The following is an 11,929-nucleotide window of genomic DNA, read 5'->3' on the forward strand; positions in this document are numbered from 1 at the left end:
TTTTTTTTTTTTGGTTGTTGTTGTTTTTACAGTACTGGAGATTGAACCCAGTGGCACTCCACCACTGAATTACATCCATCCCCACTCCTTGTTATTTTTTAAGGCAGTTCTCACCATGCTGTGTAAACTGACCTCCAATTTGTGATCCCCCTGTCTTGGCCTCCCAAGTTACTAGGATTATAGTTGTGCAACACTGCACCTAGATGTATATGTTCTTAAGTGGTCTTTCCTCGTTAACCCTCATCTCACCCAATGGATATACTGTGTATTAGAAGTTTACTAAGAAAAGGGTAATAGATATAAACCATTCATTTATTTATGTGGGGAGGGGATCACTACTCCAAGCCATAAAGATGTGTTTTACCTATTATTTGTTATGTCTCTCACATCTGGTCTCTTCTCTCCATCCCCACTGCCACTGCCCTAGCTCTTTTCTTACCTGGGATACTGCACCAGCCTCCCAATTCTTCCTTCTACCTTTTTATCTCACCTCTCTCCAATCCATTCTCCACATCACCACCAACTTTATAGCTTATGTGACTCCCAGGCCTCATTATTACTCTTCTTCCTGACAACATTTCCACTTGAATCTGTCCCTCCATCCTCTTTTCTTACCTCACACCTTACACTCCAGTCATACAAACTATATTTGATCCCTGAATACATCATATTCTACAATTGCCTGTGCCATTGTACATACTATTTCCTATATCTGGAATGCATATCTTCTCCTTCTCTACACAATGTTTTACTAATTGTTAGAGACTTAGCTCACATGTCATCTTCTTCATCTCACCCTAGGGTGAAGTAACCTCTCTTTGGTACTCACATGCCTCCCCTGTAATACTTATCTTACCATATCAAATGGGTTCAGGTGTCTTTTTCTCCCACTGACACTATTTCTCTCCTTTTATCACAAACAGATAGCACAGTGCCTGGTACATAGAACTGAAACAAATGTTTATTGAATGAGTTGACTGTGGAATAGAGGGGTTACAAACAATAATAAACCAAAAACATAAGTTGACATAAAAGACACAAAACAAAAATGCTAAGCACACCCAAATATGATATACTACTATGAGATGCTTTAGGAACAGGGAAAACAGAAGAGACCATCCAAGCAATCTTAATTAAGTAGATTTACATTTGGATAAAGATGATGAAATGAGACCTGAAAGAAAAAGCACAGAACAGAAAATACCCCAAGTATATACACAACAGATGGAATAAAATCTCTGTTATTAGGGAGGATGTTGACTCTAGAATATAATTATCTATAAATATCTACTCAAAATAGCATAAGTGTCCCAAGTTACTTTATATTAAGACAATAAAAATAAGAACAAATACTATTGTGTACATGACTTTGTAGTTTACAAAGCACTTACATATTTCCTCATATAATTTCATAACAATTCTGTAAGGTGGGTATTACTGTCCTCCTTTTACAGATGTGGAATCTGAGGTTCAGTGAACCACTAATCAAAGGTCACATACTCAGAGAATAAGAGGCAGAATGGAGGTTCTAACCTAGGGATGTCTGAATATAAATCTATTGTTCTATCGATTATACAGCCTGTGTTGATGTACACCAAAGTGAAGCCAATAAGTTGTTGAAAATCTTTTCTTTCTTCTTTTTTTAGACAGGGTCTTACTATGTTGCCCAAGCTAACTTCAAACTCTTGGGTTCAAGAAATCCTCCTGCCTCCCTAGTAGTTAGGACTACAGATGTGCATCACTATACAAGGCTTAGACATTCATATATTTATTTTTGCATTTTCTATCTCTTTTCCTCTTGGTCCTTCAATCTGAATATTTTTAATTGACCTGTGTTCCAGCTCACCAATTCTCTCTTGAATTGTAGACTTAATCTGCATTCAAACCTATCTACCAAGTTCTTCATTTTAGTTCCTGTAATTTTCTGCTCCAGAATTTGCTTTCTCTCATACTGCTATAGACTGAATGTCTGTGTTCTCCCCAAGTTCATAGTTTGAAATCCTAATGCCTAACACAATGGTAGTAGGAGTCAAGGACCTTTAGAAAGCAATAAGGTCATAAGGGCAGAGCCTTCATCAATGAGATTAATACCTTTGTCAAAGAGATCCAAGAGATCTCCCTTCTAGACAAAGACACAAGTTGGAGGATGGTCAACTACAAAGCAGAAAGAGCCTTTACTAAATTGAAAATCTGCTGTCATGTTGGTCTCAGACTTATAGCCTCTGTAACCTTGATACGATATTTTTTTGTTGTTGTTTCAGCCATGTACCCCGTGGTACATTGTTATGGCAGCCCTAACAAACTCATATACCTGGTAAGCCTAATAATTTTTGATGAATGGCAGACAATGTATGTTAAAAGTTGGAGGAGCTCTGGATGATATTATTTCCCTCAAGAGATTTACTTTGCTTCTTGTAGGTGGTGAGGGACAGATCAACTTAATCCTGCCTAAAATTGAGCTGATTTGAAGCTCAATTTAGGCTTTGTGAGGAATGGTGTTTTTTCTAGTACATCCTTACTCCTAGAGTTTAGCCCTTTGGGGATCCCAACTGAAAACTTGAGATAATTACCAGGGTCCCTCCTCTTTGGCAGGCTCTGGACTCTAATTTGTCTCTCCAGCATTGTGAAAGTGCTGAAAGCTCTGCTTAGCTACTGAGCTTTGTATCTGCCACTTTCTGTACTTCCTTGCCCTGTACCACTTATAAATAAGCAAATATCCTAAAGGATAAATAGTGTAAAATACTGAACTAAACTCATTATATTTTCCTTTTCTCTGGCATCTTGGACCCTCAAGTTTTGATTATCAGGATATATCTTAATTCTAACTTCTGTCTCTACAACGCTGTGAATTCACTGAACCTTCTGCTCAACATTTTTTGTCTTGTTTACTATCTTCAGTTCAGCTTCTCAGCCTCTCTATGCATACTATTTTCATTGGAAAATGCCTTGAAGGGACATGTAGCACAAAATGTTAGGCTCCTTAATATATTTCTTTTTGGGGGCTTTGACTCTTTTTGCTTTGGTAGCCCTCTGATTCTTTCAATTAGGCATTTTTTTTGTAATTTTATCCAGCATTCTTATTCTTCTTGAGGGTTAGTTGGTATGAAACCAGTTCCTATAACAACTGTGTTAAAGCCATAAGTCTCCACTGTTGTGATTTCTAATTCTATTGACATGCCTAACTTTGGTTCATTCATTCATTCATTCTAACATGTGGTGAGCAGATGGTATGTGTGAACAACTCTACAAGACTCTAGGAAAACAAACAGATCTTGTCTTTAAGAAGCTCACAATAGAATGGGTAGGGCTAAAACCACAAATAGAAATGGTGAAAATACAATGTTAAGCATTTAAGCTAGTGGTGTGTAGAAGATGCTTTAGAGGAAAATGGAAATGGAAGTAATTATCTTTGTCTAGTGCAAGGGTCAAAAATGCTCAGAATAGAAGACATTTGCAGTTAAGTCAGTAATAGGCCAAATGAATAAACGGCTGGAGAAAGAAGAAAGCACTTCAAGAGAAGATAATATTATGTGTGTAAGGTATGGCTGTGAGCATAGGAAATTCCTATTAGTTTGGTATTGTTGGAACTAGATGAGTGATACAAAATAGTAGAGCATAAAAGAGGAAATTCAGGCAGAGTTCTGATTATAAAGGGCTTTGCCCCTTTCCTACAAGTTTTTGTTTAGATAATTAATATATATTGGCTTTCACATAGGTAGAAGTCCAGATTTTATACATTATAAGAGCAGAAATTTGGGACTTTTTCAGTTGATGGTTTGTAAACTCAAAGTGGCATTATCGTGCATGCAAAGATGACTAAGCAATGAAGTTAAGTCTTTAAAATTGACTTACTAGTTTATAGAAAATTGAAATAAAACTTTCAAAACACTGTTGTAGATACTAGGTGGCCAAGAATTGAAATTTTGAATATCTAGGGCTCATTTTTCTAAGTTCAGTTATCTATTAGAAAGTTCAACAACAATCAGTAAGATTTCTAACTTTTCACAGAGGCAATTTGTCCACTTTTTTCCTCAATGACATTTCCAACGAGAAAAATCTATTAAATGCCTACTTCCTTGAAAAACTGAATATCCAGTAGTTCTGATAGTATTTATACCTTTTGTGGATTTAAAAATCCAAGATGCTAGACAACACTGATAACCATCCCACAAAGATACCAAGACAGCAGTATAAAACACTGAACATCTACATAAACTGACAGGGAGAAGTGTTTACATGATCTATGCCTCAGGGAGCTGTCATTTCTGTGACACTTAGGTCAGTAGAGTTTAATGAAGTAGGTGAGATTTCTAGCTCTTTCAAGATGACAGCAGAGAAAGGGTTTGGCAGACAAAGAGGAGGGCATTCCTGACACATTGTACAATGTGGATTCAGTCTAAGGAAGAGGGTCCTGCACAAAGGAAAGCCAAAATATGCTTCTGTATGAAAAGCAAAATCATGAATTGGGCTAGAGGAAGAGACAAGAAAATGGCTGTAGGTCATGAAAGCCTGGAGAAGGGTCAACTGCAGCCCAAGGACTCAGTTCATTTCATCTATATTTCTGCTGGCAAGCATACAGTTCTATAGTGGAACATAAAGCACCCCACCTACCATTAATCAAATCCATTAATCAAGCACCCCAACCACCACTATTCCCTCAAGGAACTCAATAATACTTTACAAGCATAAAATAAACAAATCATATCTTGGAATCAACTTGCCAATGAAACAAAAGAGATAAAAACAAGTACCTAGCCACTGCACATCATCATTTCATGATACCAAGAAGGAAAACCCTAGATGTTGGGCCATTCCAATTAGATTTCTGACAGCAGTATATAAATTATCCAAGTTACAAATTGGTCACAACACTAGTGCTGGTCCTCTAAAATAATCTAGACTATTTGAATGTTAGAATTAGCAAGATCCTAGTTCTAAACATCTGCAAAAGCCTAGCAATGATTTCGATTTGTATTCCTATTCTCCCCAGGGGAGGGGGTGGAGAACTAAAAAAAAAAATAGATGGAGGATAGCAAGAAAGGTTAAATCCCTGAAGAAAACACATATCCTTAAGATTACATAATACTGCCCAGAAGTAACTGAACTATAGCAGAAAAATTTCAAACACATTTCAACATGCCTCTAATTAAGATAGTTTTGTGAGGTTCCAGAATTATAGCTATCAAACATGAAACCTAAAGAATTTACCAAGATTAAAAAGATTACCAACTTTACCTCATAGAAGAATATACTGGAAGAAACAGGTTACTTAGAATACAGTCCTAATAATGTCACTTTGCTCTATCATTTTAGGCACAGTCATTAGTGATAAGTATCTGAATGACAATAAGATGGGCACTGCAAAAAATATAATATTAGCTATGATCCCTGTTGAGTTCAAACAAAATGTCTAATAAACTTCATTTTTCACCAGAGAAGTATGCTGATGTACTATAATCATAAACTTATTTTAAAATACAGCAAGAAATACAGGTAGGACATATGATAATGTGAAATGCCTAACAAGAAAAAAATTTTGTAGCATGTAGAAGCAAGCTGGGTACCCACACAAGGTATGTATTTTGAAATATTTATGGATGGTTAACCAGAAAGGCTAATTTAACACCTACACATCAACTGCATGGAGACATAGCTGTGAAATATTTGCATTTACTACTAAGAGGACCATCACCAGCACTGCATTAAGAATGTCAGTTGCAATTAAATTAGGTGAAATTTCACAATTTAAAAGATATGCAATCTCCTTCCCTGAGAACTTTAATTTACATAATCTGACTGGAAGGCTCTCAAAAATGAATTTCTGACTATAAAATCACAAAGGAGAAAAATAGGCATCAAAAGAGAAAACAGTGAAAGTATTCTACAATCTCAGATTTAAAAAATGAATAACAATAATAGCAATGGTATTATTTATTGATTGCTTACTCTGTGTAAGGAATTATGCTACACACTTAATATACAGCATCTCATTTAATCCTAACAACCCTATGAAGTTGGTCTTATCAGTAATAATAGTATTATTTCCATTTTATAGATGAGGAAATGGAAGCTCAGTGGTTAAATAACTGATTCCAAATCACAAATCTAGGCAAAGCTATATAAAGGTGACACTCAAACACAAACTTGACTCTTCTTTTGGTATAGATAGCTCTGCTAATATAATGAAGTACATATAACCAATGATAAATACAAAAGAGTGACATATACTTGCAACATCACCAAAAAGGCCAAAGTTCAGAATGACCTGAGCATTATGAAGATAACAGAAAGAGACTTCCAAATGCAATCAGTAACAAAAATGTAATGTTAGAATGTTAGGTGACAAAGAGAAAGAAAAATCACTCAGTTACTACTTTGTTTCCATGTGCCTTCTGTTAAGAAAATTAGAAGGATAAGAAAGGGTAAAAGAAACATTAGTAGAAGGAAACTGAAAATAGAAACACAAGAAGAGATTAAGAAGCACTTGTCCTAATATAAATTCCAGGATACTGGAAAGACCTTGGGTGAATATTTCCAAACTACTGTCTAGACAGAATTGTGAATAATGAGAAAGGGGCATGAGTCTGGAGAGAGGAACACGTACTTTTGATTTTTAAAAAAATATATCAGGTCTGCAAGCAGGTGAATGTAACTGCAATTCCAAGCAAATTTGATAGAACACATTATTAAAAAGACTCCCAATCTGAGCAGGATGATGTTTTTCCCTGTTATTCTCAGCTAAACACAACTATAAAACCTGAAAATGTCATAAGAGACAACCAAAGGTGAACTCTGAAGGGTGATAAGAAGAAACTGAGCTTCTGATCACCAAAGACTGGAGAAAGAGCATATCAATATGAGTTCTCATTTCCCGCTACCCCAAAGAAAAAGAACATCCAGACCTGGTTCTTCGGAATCTCTCCCTTAGAAACAGAGGTCAGCCCAGGTAGGTTCATTCATCTCTTGAATCAATCTTGTCCTCTGACAAGATTGGGTGAGCACGGGGTCTCTACCACAGAGAATTAGAGTATTAACTGGAAGCCCAGCCAGAAAAAGTAGCCAGATGAAGGCCCTTCTCCCCTTCTTCTCCATCCCTGAGACTGTAAGAATATATTGGTAAAGGGCTGGGGTTGTGGCTCAGTGGTAGAGCACTAGCCTAGCACATGTGAGGCACTGGGTTAGACACATAAAAATAAATAAATAAAATAAAGGTATATAAAAAAGAATGTTTTGATACAAGACATTTCCTTAAAAACTGTCAAAAGGAAGATTTCAAACACTAAAGAAATGATAGAGGAATTATAAGAGCACCAGGAAGGAAAAGAAAAGAAAGAGTAGAAATATAGGTATGCACAATAAACTATCCCTTTTCTCCTGAGTTTTATAAATCTTATTTGAAACAAAATTGTAACACTTAATACTCAAGACAATGACATTTCAAAACAAGAAAAAGGAACCTAAATGTAAGTAAGGTTTACAAACTTCAAAGTGGAAAAATGTCAATACTAGTAGACTGTTATAAATTGTATGTGTGTACATATGTATACAAACATATGTATACATGTATATATATATATATATATATATATATATATATATATATATATATTAATGCCCAGAGTGATTGTTACAAATACTACATAAAGAGATACACTCATACATGTCAAAATACACTCTGCTGTCAGCTATATATTAAAAGAACAATTTTTTAAATGAAACAAGAGACACTCAAAACCACCATAAAGCAGGCACAATGTCACATGACTGTAATCCCAGCAGCTCAGGAGGCTTAGGCATGAGGGTCAAAAGTTCAAAACTAGCCTCAGCAACTTAGCAAGACCCTGTCTCTAAATAAATTTTTTAAAAGGGCCGAGGGCGTGGCTCAGTGGTTGAGTGCCCCAGGGTTCAGTCCCTGGTACCGAAAATTTTAGAAAAGACACTATAAATAAATCAAGCTAAGAATATTCAAGTAACTCAGGAAGACAAAAAGAGACAGAAGAATAGAACAAAATATAGGAGATAATCTGAGATCTAGGGCTAAACAGAGAATTCTTAGATATAACACAATTATCATTTTCCATCACATTGAACCTCACCAAAATTAAAAATTTATATATGCTGTGAAAGCCTATGCATATATAATAATAAAAAACAAGTTAACAGGCAGGGAGAAAATATTTGCAAACCACATATGTGTAACAGGACTTGTATCTAGATTGTTTAAAGAACTTTCAAAATTCATCAGTAAATAAAGAAACAATCAGATTAGAAAATGAACAAAGGCATGAAGAGACATCTAACCAAAGAGCATATAGAAATGGCAAGTAAGTACATAAAAACATATTTAATATGAGTAGCTATAAAGGAAACTAAAATTGAAATCACAATGAGGTATTACTATATGCTTATACAAATGTGTAAAATTAAAAATAGTGACAGCATTAAATGCTGGAAAAAATGTGAAGAAAAAGGATTATTCATACATTGCTGGTGAGAAAGTAAAATTTGATGGTGGGAATATAAAATAGTATAGCCACTCTGGAAATCAGTTTGATAGTTTCTTTGCAGGGGGGATCAAAAACAACTAAACATGCGATCACCATACAAACAGTAGCTGTTCAGTTGGGCATTTATCCCAGAAAAATACTTTATGTCCACACAAAAACCTGTACATGAGTGTTCATAGCAGCTTTATTTGTAACTGCCAAAAACTAGAATCAGCCCTGATATCCTTCAACAGGTGGCTAGTTAAACTATTTGTGGTTCATCGATATCATGGAATACTATCCAGTAATACAACGGAACAAACTATTAATACACACAACAACTTGGATGAATCTCAAAGGGACTATGCTGATAAAAAAAGTAAACACCAAAAGTTTGCATACTGTCTTATTCCATTAATATGATTTTAGAAATAATAACATTAATAACATTTTAGAAATGACAAAATATTGAAAATAGGAGATTAGCAGTTGCCAGGGTTTAGAGACAGACTGAAAGGATCATGCACAAGAGAAATACATGTGCTTATAAAAGGACAATGTACAAAGGATCTTTGTGGTGTTGGAATTGTTCTATATCTTGACTATGATAGTGGACACACAAACAAATGCAGATGATAAAACTATACAGATCTAAATATACCCACGCAAGCACGCACATGAACAAGCAAATCTTAAGAAAACCAAATAAGATGGGTAGATGATATTATGCTCTAGTTTTGTAAAATGTTACCATTAGGGAAAACTGGGTAAGTGTACAAGGGAGCTATTATTTTTTACAATTGCATGTGAATCTACAATTATCTCTATAACAACTACAATTAAAAATTCTGGGGGAACTGGGGTTGTGGCTCAGAGGTAGAGCACTCATCTAGCATTTGTGAGACACTGGGCTTGATCCTCAGCACCACATAATATAAAAGAAAGATATTGTGTCCATCGGTAACTAAAAAATAAATATTAAAAAAATTGGGGGCAGACAAAAAAAAAAAAAAAGGAAACAAACAGGTTAACACCAGAAGCTAGTATGGGTTTCTTAAGAAAAAAAGGTCATACTGTCCCTACTTCCCTCTTATCCGCCCTCCTTTTCAGGTGAAAGTAATAACTGTTTTTATATCTGATTCTAATAAAGCATTTAATGCTGTCTCAAAATTCCCTTTCAGAAAGTCACAATTAATGTGCCACATTAGAGCTGAGAGAACTGGTTATAATTTCAAAGACCATATTCTGAACATTTTTTTTACAGATAAAATGTCGACCAATGGTCCCTAGCCAAAAGGCCCACCCCCTTTGAGATTCCCATTGATGAGTAGAATAGCAAGCAAAGAATGTTGATTGAATCTGCAGATGGCCTGAAGCACACAGAGGTAGCTAATTGTGTTAATCATCTTTCCATTGCTGTGACAAAATACTTGATGAAGAAACTTAAAAGGAGGAAAAATCTATCTTGGTTCATAATTTCAGTCCGTGATTTGGGCCTCTAGGTAAAGCAGAACATCACAATGGGGAACAGGTAGTTAAGAAGCTACTCACCTCGTGGTCTCCAAGAAGAGACAACTAGGAAGGAACTGGGGTCCCAATAACCCCTTCAATGGCATCCTCCCATTAATCTAACTTTCTCCCACTAGGCTCCACCTCCTAAAATTTCCACCACTTCCCAATAGTTCCATCAACCAGAACCAAGCCATATGAGCTTCTGGAGGTCATTTGAGATCCAAACCATCACTAATATTTGGATGGTCAGAATCAGGAATTAACAGACCACTGATTGGAATATAACAATAAAATCTGGCATGAACAAATGAAAAGCCCTTCTTAAATTTCTAAAATTATAGAGTGATACAGTACACATGTGAAGAATTTTGAGCTGACAGAAAGCTCAATGAATCACCATGACATCAGATTTCATTTCTTATCACTGCTTCTGCTAAATTGGTACCTTTGCTATTCTTCAAACACATTTAGACTGAGGACCTTTGCACATGCTTTCTTCTCTACTTGGCTTTTTCTTTTAATTATCCACTTTCACCTTCAGTTCCTCCAGGTCTTACTTTCATAAGAAAGGCCTTTATTGACCATATAAGTGACACAGAAATACCATAATCACTCTCTCTATCCATTTCCTTGCTCCAATTTTCTTGTGTATTTACTTCTGACATATTTTAGATCTACTGTCCATCAGTTTGTGGTCTGTCCCTCCATTCCACTCCTGCTCACATCTGAATGAAAACAGGGAACAGGAACTATTTTCTTCCTAGCCACAGGCAGATGCAAATTATTTCTTGAAATATATACAAATTGCAGTGTACTCTTTATGAAAAAGAGTACGCTAAATTACAAATACAAAAAAAAAATGAGCTATAAGGCCCTAGAAAGCCCCGACAAGTGGGGGGCCTTGGGACTTAAGTTTAATTAGCTTCATAGTAAATCTACTTCTAATCATTGTTATAGCTCTCGTTCCTGTACAGGTCCTCAAGAAATACTTATTGAATTAATAAATGCACAACAATCTAGAATTTTAAAAGGCAAATATCACCTAAAAGCTGCAATAAACACATAAATCCAGATCAACATATGATCATTAGACTCAGGTCAGACCACACTGAAAATATTTTCCTAATTTTATCAATAGGAAACACCTTCTCCTGATCCCAAAAAGCTTGGTTGGAGACCATGTGCTATGTCCTTCCTTTAATGTAGCATCATGACCTTGTTTTGTACTGCCCATTTCCTGTTTATCTCTCACACTAGGTTTTAAATTCCATGAAGTCAGAGACCATATCTTTTTCTTTCACTGTTGTATTCTTAAACACTAGCTGTGCCCATTACACAGCAATTGGTGAAATTTTGTTTAATAAAGGATAAATCAGACAACATCCAAACAAGGACAGACTAGAGATGACTGCAGTGGCACACACCTGTAGTCCCAACCACTTGGGAGGCTGAGGCAGGAGGATGGCAAGTTTGAGGCCAGCCTAGGCAACTTAGTGAGATCCTGTCTCAAAATAAATATAAAAAAGCTGGGGATTTAGCTCAGAGGTACAGCACCCCTAGGTCCAATCCCCATAATTGAAAAACACCCCACAAGAGCAGACTAGAGAGTGAAGAGATTCAATACCATGTTTTTCTATTCAGTTTTGTGTATCAGACACATTCAAAGAAAAGATGTGTTCTATGCTCTCAAGGAGCTCACAAGTCAGAGGATATGTAAAAATACAGTTACAAAATTATGACTATAATACACAGTGGAAAGAACAACAAAGCAACAAAGGAACAATTGAAATAACATGTTTAGCATCTACATGGGGAGTTGGAGACAATTCAAGGGGACATGGTCATCTCTGTCTCCCATCTGAATGGCTGTCATGTGGAAGAGAATTTATGACTACAGTATTAAACAAGGAAGATTTTTAGAACAACTAGAT

Source organism: Marmota marmota, unplaced genomic scaffold (genome assembly GCF_001458135.2).
Source record: "Marmota marmota marmota unplaced genomic scaffold, marMar, whole genome shotgun sequence".
NCBI classification, from domain to species: Eukaryota; Metazoa; Chordata; class Mammalia; order Rodentia; family Sciuridae; genus Marmota; species Marmota marmota.